Raw genomic sequence first — 10187 nt, forward strand, 5'->3', positions numbered from 1 at the left:
GCTAGGTCTCCAAAGTGGCTATGGATATTGGATATGAAACGTGTGCAGTGTCTATGTTCAGATCCAGGAAAGCCTGTTACACTTAAGCTCTTCCTGATGGAGAAGGCTATATCCATCTCTGAATCTGAACATTCCCGGTCAGTTACTCATAAGAGTATGAGCCCAAGATCCTCCAGTCTTCAGCCTCATTGTCTGAGTGAGTGGAAAAAGAAAAAGGCTACACGCTGTTACTGGATCCAAAAGGCTTCACTGTCTACTTGTCACACATCTGTAGTGTCAGGACCCGTAGGAAGAGTGAAACAGAGGAATTGTCCCAGCAAAGCAGACCAATGGTCCATCCAGTCGAGTATCTCATCACTGAAAACAGCTGGTACCAACTGCTTCAGAAGAAAGGGCAAGAAACTGACTACTGGACAGTCATGGAATAACCCACCCATAAAGGAACCTTGTTCCTAAACTAGTGTTTGGCTTATGTCCTACAGCATAAAGTTTTATTACTGGCAGGAGTGATAGCACCATTGTTCCTCTAATCCCCTGACTCGCTGTCTACACACCTTCTAATTCCCGCAAGAAGTGGGGCAGAGGGCAGGCAGACTTTCTTTCCTGCACAACCAGGAATCATCCTCAGAGCAAGCCAGTCCTGTGCACTGAATAAGGCAGGGCTCCTATGGAAAATGTGAGAGTGTAATTAAAGATATTATCATAATGCAAACATACTAAGGGGTTGAATTAATGTTGGGCAGGCAACGTTCGTTCGGGCACTTCCTAACTTTGGCGTGCTTGAGGCTGAAGCTCAGTGTAGTTGAGTTGTAGCATGTAGTTAACAGGGAGGAGTTGGTGCTCAACCTGTGTCTCTCCTTCATAGGGGCCAGAAGATGTCACCAGCCACGGAGGGGTGTGCAAGTCTTCCCATGCTAAGGGCTAGTACAACAGCTATGCTCCTTTGCACTCTGGGCTGCCTGGGCGGCATTTTGCCTCCCCTTGAGCAATGTGGCTCGGCCCTGACCCATCACTGAACTGTGTCCTAATGAGCTTGCCTGGCCCTTACAACATGTTTAATATGGAGGCAGATTGCCTAACTTTACATGCCCACAGTGGCCATGACATTAGAGAACAGGTACAGTTTACTGTAGAAGGGAATCAGAACCATCTTCTTACTGTTATGAACATTCACCAGCTGGCGTAAATCTGCACAGCAACATTGAAGTCAATGGGTCAGATCCACCAACTGATATAAATAAATCAGCATAACTCCATTGAAATCAATGGGCTGACATAGACCAGCCAAGAATCTGGCACATTCTACGAAATTTTAATGAACTGGACTAATTCCTAGTTACTGAACACTTGTCAGGGAATTAAATGACTCCAATTAGTTGTGAAGAGGAGTAGAGTGGATGTATTTTTTGGCATTGGGCTTGCAGAGGTACTGACTATCCGGTGAACAATGTCATTCCAGGCCGAGGGTATGGCAAGGGAAGTAGGGGCCAGTGGAGTTTTCGTCATGAAAGCTGTCACCTGGGTAAGACAGAAGGTTCAAAATATACACTAGGAATCCCAAATATTGTTCTAACAGTATTTTTTTATTCTAGCCATATGTGTTCCACCTCTTCTTTATTTTTTTCATTGTTGAGTGAATTTTTAGTATAAAACTGAGAGCTCTGGAGACCATAATCGCCTGCCTGTCAAGAGGACAGGTGCTCCAGGAGGCTCAGTTTCCTCACACTGGCCTGCCAATGTTCCTCAACCCTGTCCTGGGTGGACTACGCCTTGACTTCTTCCCTAAGACTGCCAGTTCTCTTCTGTGTTTTTTCATGATGTCAGCCAAAAGTGGGCAAACTATGGCCCGCGAGACTGTCCTGCCCAGCCCTTGAGCTCCCGGCTGGGGAGACTAGCCCCCGGCCACTCCCCTGCTGCCCCCCTCCCTCACAGGCTCAGCTCGCCATGCCACCAGCGCTCTGGGTGACGGGGCTGAGAGCTCCTGCCGGGCAGCACGGCAGTGTAGCTAGCTCCAGCTGGGCAGCGCGCCTGCCAATCCTGCTGCTCTGAGCGGCATGGTAAGGGGGGGGGAACAGGGGGGTTGGATAAGGGGCAGGGAGTCCCGGAGGGCAGTCAGGGGACAGGGAGCAGGGGGGGTTGGTTAGGCGTGGGAGTTTCGGGGGGGCCTGTCAGGGGTCGGGGGTGTGGGTAGGGGTTGGGGCAGTCAGGGGACAAGGAGCGGGGGGGATGGATGGGTCGGGGATTCTGAGGGGGGCAGTCAGGGGGTGGGAAGTGGGAGGGGGCGGATGGGGGCGGAGATGTGGAGACTCAGGCATGATTCCCCGTGTGCTTCCCTCTTGTTTGGGGAGGGCGTGCAGTAATTTGCTGACGGCCGAGACAAACAACAAATTACGACACCCTTCGTGCCATCTCAGCTGTGCTGACCAGCAAGACAAATCTCCACCCCTTTCCTGTTCTTCTTTCCCACAGGCTCAGAGAGACGGGGAGGCACTCCAAGACCCATAGAGAAGTTTTAAGCACAGGAGTACTGGCCCGACTGATGTCACCGGCAGTATTCACCTGCTTCAAGTTGTGCACGTGCTTCATGACCTTCCTGAATCGGGGCCCTGGCCTTAAAGTTTCTAAATTCTACAAAATCCACCTAAGACATTAATAGTGGTATATTTTGCTACCATGGTTATCCCCCTGTGTCATCTGTTCTTGTGACAGTTGCGTCATTACCCATCTACCCTTTCACAAGGAGAGTCAGCATGGCCAGACTCAAGCATTCGAAAATGATGAATTGCCATTTTTGCCCAAAATAAAGAGATTTTTTTTTTAAAAAATATTTTGGTTTTTAAGCCAGAGGGCTTTTTTTCCCTTTGACTTCTGGTTTCTGTACCTTTAGGATGCACTCAGGTCACATTTTCAAGCTTTTCTTCACAACCACCGAGTCTAGAACCGTATTTATTTATAAAGAAAGCTGAGATGCTCCAATAATCACCTGACTCCAGGAGCTGCGGCTTTAAGAAGAACACCACCTATCAAGAGACTCGCGAGAAAATCACAAAAGTTGGCAGAGGCGTGTAATTCTCAGTGTTGCATATTTCACGGTGCTTTTCAACAACCATTGCTGCCTCTGGCTGGAATTGTGCAAATGCCGTTCGGGGGGATGCAGGGATGCTGGGTTAGCACATTGTGGGGCTTGCTTCCCCATTTCATGCATTTTGTGTGTGTGCAAAAAGAGACCATCTTTCCAACAGAGTTTAAAGAGTGAAAGAACTCTCTCCTCCTCCTAGTCCCAAGCCCACAGTAGTAGAAGCATTTCCCTCACCTAGAATAGTATATGATATTCCAAATTTATTATGGCTGTAAACAACAACTCTGCTTGCTTTATTGCTTTTCTAGGTTCTAACTGTAAAGCACAACATCTCTGTCTGGCTGGAATTATACCTTATAAGAGTTTTATTGGTGGGGGTGAAGCTCTGATAAAGATAAAATAGAGTTTTGCTTTTTTGTGTGACCTTGTCATTTGGAAAACTATTGCACTCTAACGAGGTATAATTTAAAAGACCTCTGGGAGCAAATTGAGTTTACTGAGATATTTTCGAAGAGTAATTACTTACTGGGGGTTGTCAGCGCTACGTTACAATGCCATTCCCAGCAAGTGCAGATATCTGGGACTAGATGGAATGGATTAGAGTGCCTACTATTAATATTTGATGGGAGACAGTAGCGAAAAAGATGGATGCTAATATCACTGACATTCTCAGCATTTATGGCCACATACTAAAATGCCAGGCACATAATTTTAAATACAATGGCAGGCCTAACTCAATAATATTTAATGATGTAGTAGACCACAGCTAGGAGAACACCTAGCGGAAGTCATTTCACTTCATTGACTGAATTATTTAAATGAGTTGAATAATAATTATTTTTGAAGGTGTTTTGTTTTAGACATTTATTTCTGAGATCTGTGGCTCTGAACTGAAATGTTTTGTCTCCTCCCAGCTCCAAATGACATATGGGGAAGAATTGGAACAGGGATACCGTGGTAAGGGACAGGGGACTGTCTCTTTGTTCTGTGTTTTCATAGCACCCAGCACAATGAAGTCCTGGTCCATGACCAGTTAAACGAGTCTTGCTACTGGTTCACTGAAGAGCTCTAGCACCTCAATACTTTGGAGGAGGGACTTACAATTTGGCAGAGGTTTCAGAGTAGCAGCCATGTTAGTCTGTATTCACAGAAAGAAAAGGAGGACTTGTGGCACCTTAGAGACTAACAATTTATTTGAGCACAAGCTGCCCTGGGGTCGGAGAGAAGCATTTTGCTGTCCCTGGCCGAATTTTAAATCTATAAAACATTTCAATAACAGCAAAATTTGCTTCAGTCAAAAATGTCTTACGGTTTTTATTTGGGTGGGGGGGCGGTGTTGCTAGTCAAGCAAGAATTTTCAGTATTTTTATGCCCCCCCCATGTTGAAAATTGAGATTTCCTATGGTGTCAGAGGAGAGGGGGACCTTTTTCAACCTTTTTTTAAAAAACAGTCTACGTAGGTGTTAAAAAACAGAGAAAAGAATGGAAATAGGGGTCCAGAGACTTAACCAAGATCACAAAGCAGGTCAGAGACAGGGATCAGAAGAGAATGCATGCTTCCTGACGCTTAGGTCAGTGCCTCACGCATTGTACCTTACTGCCACCCTTCAAAGTTCTTCTGGTTAAAAGAGAGGAGCAGCTACCGTTTATAATTCTTCAGTGTATTCTCTCTCTCTCTCTCTCTCACACACACACACACTAATCCAGTCTCTAGTTGTGCAACAACCTAACTCTCAAATAATACTCCTGAAGGTAATGTGCTATGAATCTGTTACCAGCATGAATTCAAAGTGCATCACAATTCCACTGTGAGGGATTTGCAGCTAATAAGCTATACTAGTGTAATGTTTATGCACTACAATTACCTATTTTTATAGTAAGTTCAATGCTACCAGAATTGCAATATAAATATTAGTCACAATCTTTACATTAATACATTGACGGCTGGTGATTTAAGGTGCTTCATAGAATAAAATGTAAACAGAACAAGAAAAATGTCAGTGTTGAAAGTTAGATAAATGTTAGAGACTCGCCAGTTACAATCTAATTAGTATCACTTAATGGAAAGTGTTATCTAGACACAGAGTTCCAAAATCATCCTGGAGAATATTCATTAATTACTCACAAGATCTTCCATGTGAGTAGCTAATAGGCTGATAGAAGGGAGCCTAATATCATGCTGTGAAAGAGCATGTTCTAGCAAGCTACTGAATCAGCCCTCAGACACTGAGCAGTAATTGTGGAATGATAACATACTTGCCTGAATGGACCAAATTCAGGAAGCTGAGTTTGGTTACTACTGATTATGGCTTGTGAAGGGCTAAAATCCATATGCTGTTTATTTTACAACCTCATACATAGACTGTGTCAGCTCTTTTTACAGGCCCAAAGTCCAGAGTTTGGTCAAGAAGACAGAGGCCTAGCAAATAGTGAACAATATTAGCTAAGAAGCAGAACAAACAAAGGACAACCTTGCTTTTTGCTAAAATAAACTTGGTCAGCAAGAAGCCAGGTGGAAATTATAATTGGGGGCTTTATCTCAAAGTTGCAAACAGACCTAAGGAATGAAAGGGGCCCTGTTTCTTCTGTAGAAGAGGTGCCTTCCTACACACCAGCCTTGAGTTTATGGAAGAGGTTCAAACATGTCAGTATGAGATATGATATCCTCCCTCTCACAGATTATATGGATTATATATATATCCTCCCTCCTCCAAGCCATTGCCAGTGCCTGCCTTAGAAACACAAATAAACAACTAAAAAACAATCCTTATTGCTATATACTTTTCACTTGTCCTTTTGCTTAAACTCCTAGGTGTATACCTGTCGGACAATCAGGGGAGCTACTTCATTCCAATGGATCCCAAATCAGAATTTGTGTACCTGTTAGACAATCAGGGGAGCTACTTCATTCCTATGGATCCCAAATCAGAATTCAACATATTCTTAAGCAAAAGGACAACTAAGCAAAAGGACTTCTTAGCTAATATATATATTATACTAACACACTCGATATATTGTTTAAGGGAAAACACCTGTGTACTAATTAACTATCATGTGTTAACCTGAAACCATGGGCGGAAACATTATGTAATCTTTGACTATTGGCTACTGTGCTTATCTTGTCTTGCTGTTGGACCTACCCAGGGGTCTGGGACTGCCTACCCCATATTTCCCTCCGCCCATGGAAAATCCATATAATCTATTGTAATCAATTGTTTGGCAGTGTCTCTGAGCCTGATAAGAAAGGCGACACTCTGCTACTGCTGTGCGTAATAAACCCACGTGCTTGATTCTACATGGTGTCCATATCTTGTTCCTTCACCTTGTTTAAAAAATGGTTCCAAACTTGGGCAGCAAACTATGTGAATTTATGGACCAGAGCCACAGGCCCTGGTTGCAATGACACAAAGGTGATTTAAACCTGCTTTAAAGGATTCCTGGGACAGAGTGAACTGTCACACTGAGGGAAACAACCAACGAGATGACTCTAATTAACCAATTTTCTCAAGGTACATCTACACAGCAGTAAAAGATCCATAAGAGGGCTGTGGGGCTGGTCTAGGTCTGCTGATCCGGGCTGGTCGGGCTCAGGCTGCAGGGCTAAAAATTGCAGTGTAGACATCTGGGCTTGGGCTGCAGCCTGGGCTCTGAAACCTCACAAGGAGGGTGGGTCTCAGAGCCTGGGTTACAGCCTGGGCTCCAGCCCAAGCCTCAGTGTCAACACAGCAATTTTTAGCCCTATTGTGCCAGCCCTCTGAGCCCAAGTCAATTGACCCAGACTCTGAGACTTGATGCCATGGGTTTTTAGTTGCAGAGTAGGCATACCCTGAGAGGCTGCTGGAGTGGGAGGGGTCTGGGACCTATGGGTATGTCTATACAGCAGCTAGACACTCGCGGCTGGCCCGTGCCAGCTCACTCAGGCTCACAGAGCTCAGGTTGTGGGGCTGTTTCACGGCTGTGTAGACATCTGGGCTCGGGTTAGGGGCCAGACTTTAGGACCCTGCGAGGTGGGAGGGTCCCAGAGCTCAGGCTCCAGCCCAAGCCCAGAAGTCTACACAGCAATGAAACAGCCTGTGAGCCTGAGTCTTTTGGCACGGCCACAGGTTTTTCTTTGCTGTGTAGACATACCCTATGTTAACCACACGCAGCTAAGTGTGAGGAGAGGAGACGTGACACCAAGAAGTCAGGGGAGGCTCAAGGAGTGTTATGGGGAAAACAGCTCTAGAAAGGGGCAGGAGGACGGAAAATTGCCATGGGGAAAAGGTACTGAGTTTGGGGAGTGTTCGGGCTGCTTCCCTAGGAAGTTCTCTTGGGAGTTGCCAGAGAGGTAAGAGAACTTACTAGGAAATGGGACTAAAGACTTTGGATATAGATGAGGATGAATGAAATACTGATTCACCCTTTTTATATGTGCCCCTACTTTCTCTCTGGTGCCTTCTCCCTCATCCTTTTCTGTGGTGGTCAGGTCACCCTAGCCCACCCGGCAATGGCTTATGCTTGTTCCCCAGCTCTAGGCCAATACTCAGCAAAGCTTCCCTAACTAATGATGGGAGCGTGCCACAGGTGGAGCTAAAGTGTGATGCTAGTGAGCTGCTGTATGTCAGACTAGTTTATGCCAGGGTTCTGTCTAACACCAGCTGCCCAAGAATCTGGTGCGCCCAGAGATCAAGCCCTGGGTTTTACTCCTGACTTTGGCCTACACCTATCTCCCACCTCTACCTAGCTACTCTGTAAGTAATGTAATAGATACAACCGGGCAAAAGTGAGACGAAAAGAACTGAATCAGGCTTGAGAACAGTAAGAGGAACTCCTGAGAACATAGTGTAGAGAACATAATGGAAAATGAAGTTGAGTCACCACAAGAACAATGCCCCAATGAAAACAAAACCACAAGTGTACATTGCTGAGAACTGGCAAATGTCACCTCAGCAGTCAAGTCTGATAGCCTGATAATCACTAAGGGCAAGATTATTGCTTGCCCTGCACAGATTTCCCCTGTCTGTGGTCCAACACTCTTGAAAGTCAGGCCACATATTTAGGTGTTTAAACATAGCTGGTGAAACCGACCTATAGGCTTTAAGTTTTGAAAATAGTGTCCTCTGTCTGTCTTGTCTCTTTGGACTGTAAGCAAGTTGGGACAGGATTTATCTCCTACTCTGTGTTTGTACAGCTTCTAGCTCAATGGGGCTTCCATCTTGGAACTATGTAGGCACAATGGGAATTCTAATAATAAAACTAATAACTTGTTTTACTCAAATTAACACCCAACACTCTGATTCCTAATTTTATTTTCCCCCATCTACTGGGAAAGGGTGTCAGGCTCTGTCCCACTAAGAGGACATCTTTGGTCATCTCGCCCCATCGCTATAGGTAGGCACTCTTTGAGTTGCTCTATAGATATAGACAGATTCTGTGGATGTGTGATCCTTTAATGGTTTGTGCAACACTAACAACAGATACACACTCCTACATACTCCAGTGTAAACTGGCACAGCTCCAGTAAAGATAATGAAGCTATGCTGATTTACACCTACTGAGGAGCTGGGCTCTCGTGTTTAAATGCATCGTTAATCTGAGAGCCAAACACATGGGAAGTGTTGGTGAGAGAAAAGAAACAGAGAGATTGCAGAAGCAGCATTCATATGCACAATGTCTGATCTGAGACAACAGTTAGATATGGAAACCATTGGCAGTGAATTGTCCGTATGTCTGCCAAAACTCAGTACCGACTGCAGTGACATGGATTATACTGACAAATCCCTTACATCCCTTTCCTCACACTACTGCTGACTAAGACTAGCCGTGGTACAAACTGTGGAGACAAACACAGCAGTATGAATTTTGAAGTTAAAAGATGACAGAATTCTGTAGTGTCCTGTGCGCATAGGGCCTTTGACAGCTGCAAATCTGCCCACACGGAGATTGTAATTGTGCTGGCCACCCATCAACCTTTGGAGGGCCCAGCCAGCCGAGCCACAGACGTGGGTGGGATTTGCCAGGGAGTGGGTGTGCTGATTCAGTGCATGCCCCAGGCAAGGTCGACCTGCAGGTTTGCTCTTGGAAACCAGTCGGCAATTTAAAGCCACCATCCCCTGACAGGCCCCATCCGCGAAGGGCAATGGTGCAAAAGCCTCCTGCCATTCCATGCCCTGTTTGAAAGGCTGGTGAATCCCACTGAGCTAGGGTGGGCCCCAAAGAGGAGGAAGAGCAGTAATCAACCGCAATATATACACGGGGAGAAAAATTCAGAGTAACAGTTCACATTGTTTGTAAAGAGTGCTTAATGTACTCTTGTCAAGGTTCCTTCCCCACTCTGAACGCTAGGGTACAGATGTGGGGACCTGCATGAAAAACCTCCTAAGATTATCTTTACCAGCTTAGGTCAAAACTTCCCCAAGGTACAAAATATTCCACCCTTTGTCCTTGGATTGGCCGCTACCACCACCAAACAAATACTGGTTACTGGGAAAGAGCTGTTTGGAAACGTCTTTCCCCCCAAAATACTTCCCAAAACCTTGCACCCCACTTCCTGGTCAAGGTTTGGTAAAAAGCCTCACCAATTTGCCTAGGTGACTACAGACCCAGACCCTTGGATTTTAAGAACAATGAACAATCCTCCCAACACTTGCACCCCCCCCCCTTTCCTGGGAAATGTTGGATAAAAAGCCTCACCAATTTGCATAGGTGACCACAGACCCAAACCCTTGGATCTGAGAACAATGAAAAAGCATTCAGTTTTCTTACAAGAAGACTTTTAATAGAAATAGAAGTAAATAGAAGTAAAGAAATCACCTCTGTAAAATCAGGATGGTAGATACCTTACAGGGTAATTAGATTCAAAATATAGAGAACCCCTCTAGGCAAAACCTTAAGTTACAAAAAGATACACAGACAGAAATAGTTATTCTATTCAGCACAGTTCTTTTCTCAGCCATTTAAAGAAATCATAATCTAACGCATGCCTAGCTAGATTACTTACTAAAAGTTCTAAGACGCCATTCCTGGTCTATCCCCGGCAGAAACAGCAATAAGACAGACAGAGACCCTTTGTTTCTCTCCCTCCTCCCAGCTTTTGAAAGTATCTTGTCTCCTCATTGGTCATTTTGGT

Source organism: Caretta caretta, chromosome 4 (genome assembly GCF_965140235.1).
Source record: "Caretta caretta isolate rCarCar2 chromosome 4, rCarCar1.hap1, whole genome shotgun sequence".
NCBI classification, from domain to species: Eukaryota; Metazoa; Chordata; order Testudines; family Cheloniidae; genus Caretta; species Caretta caretta.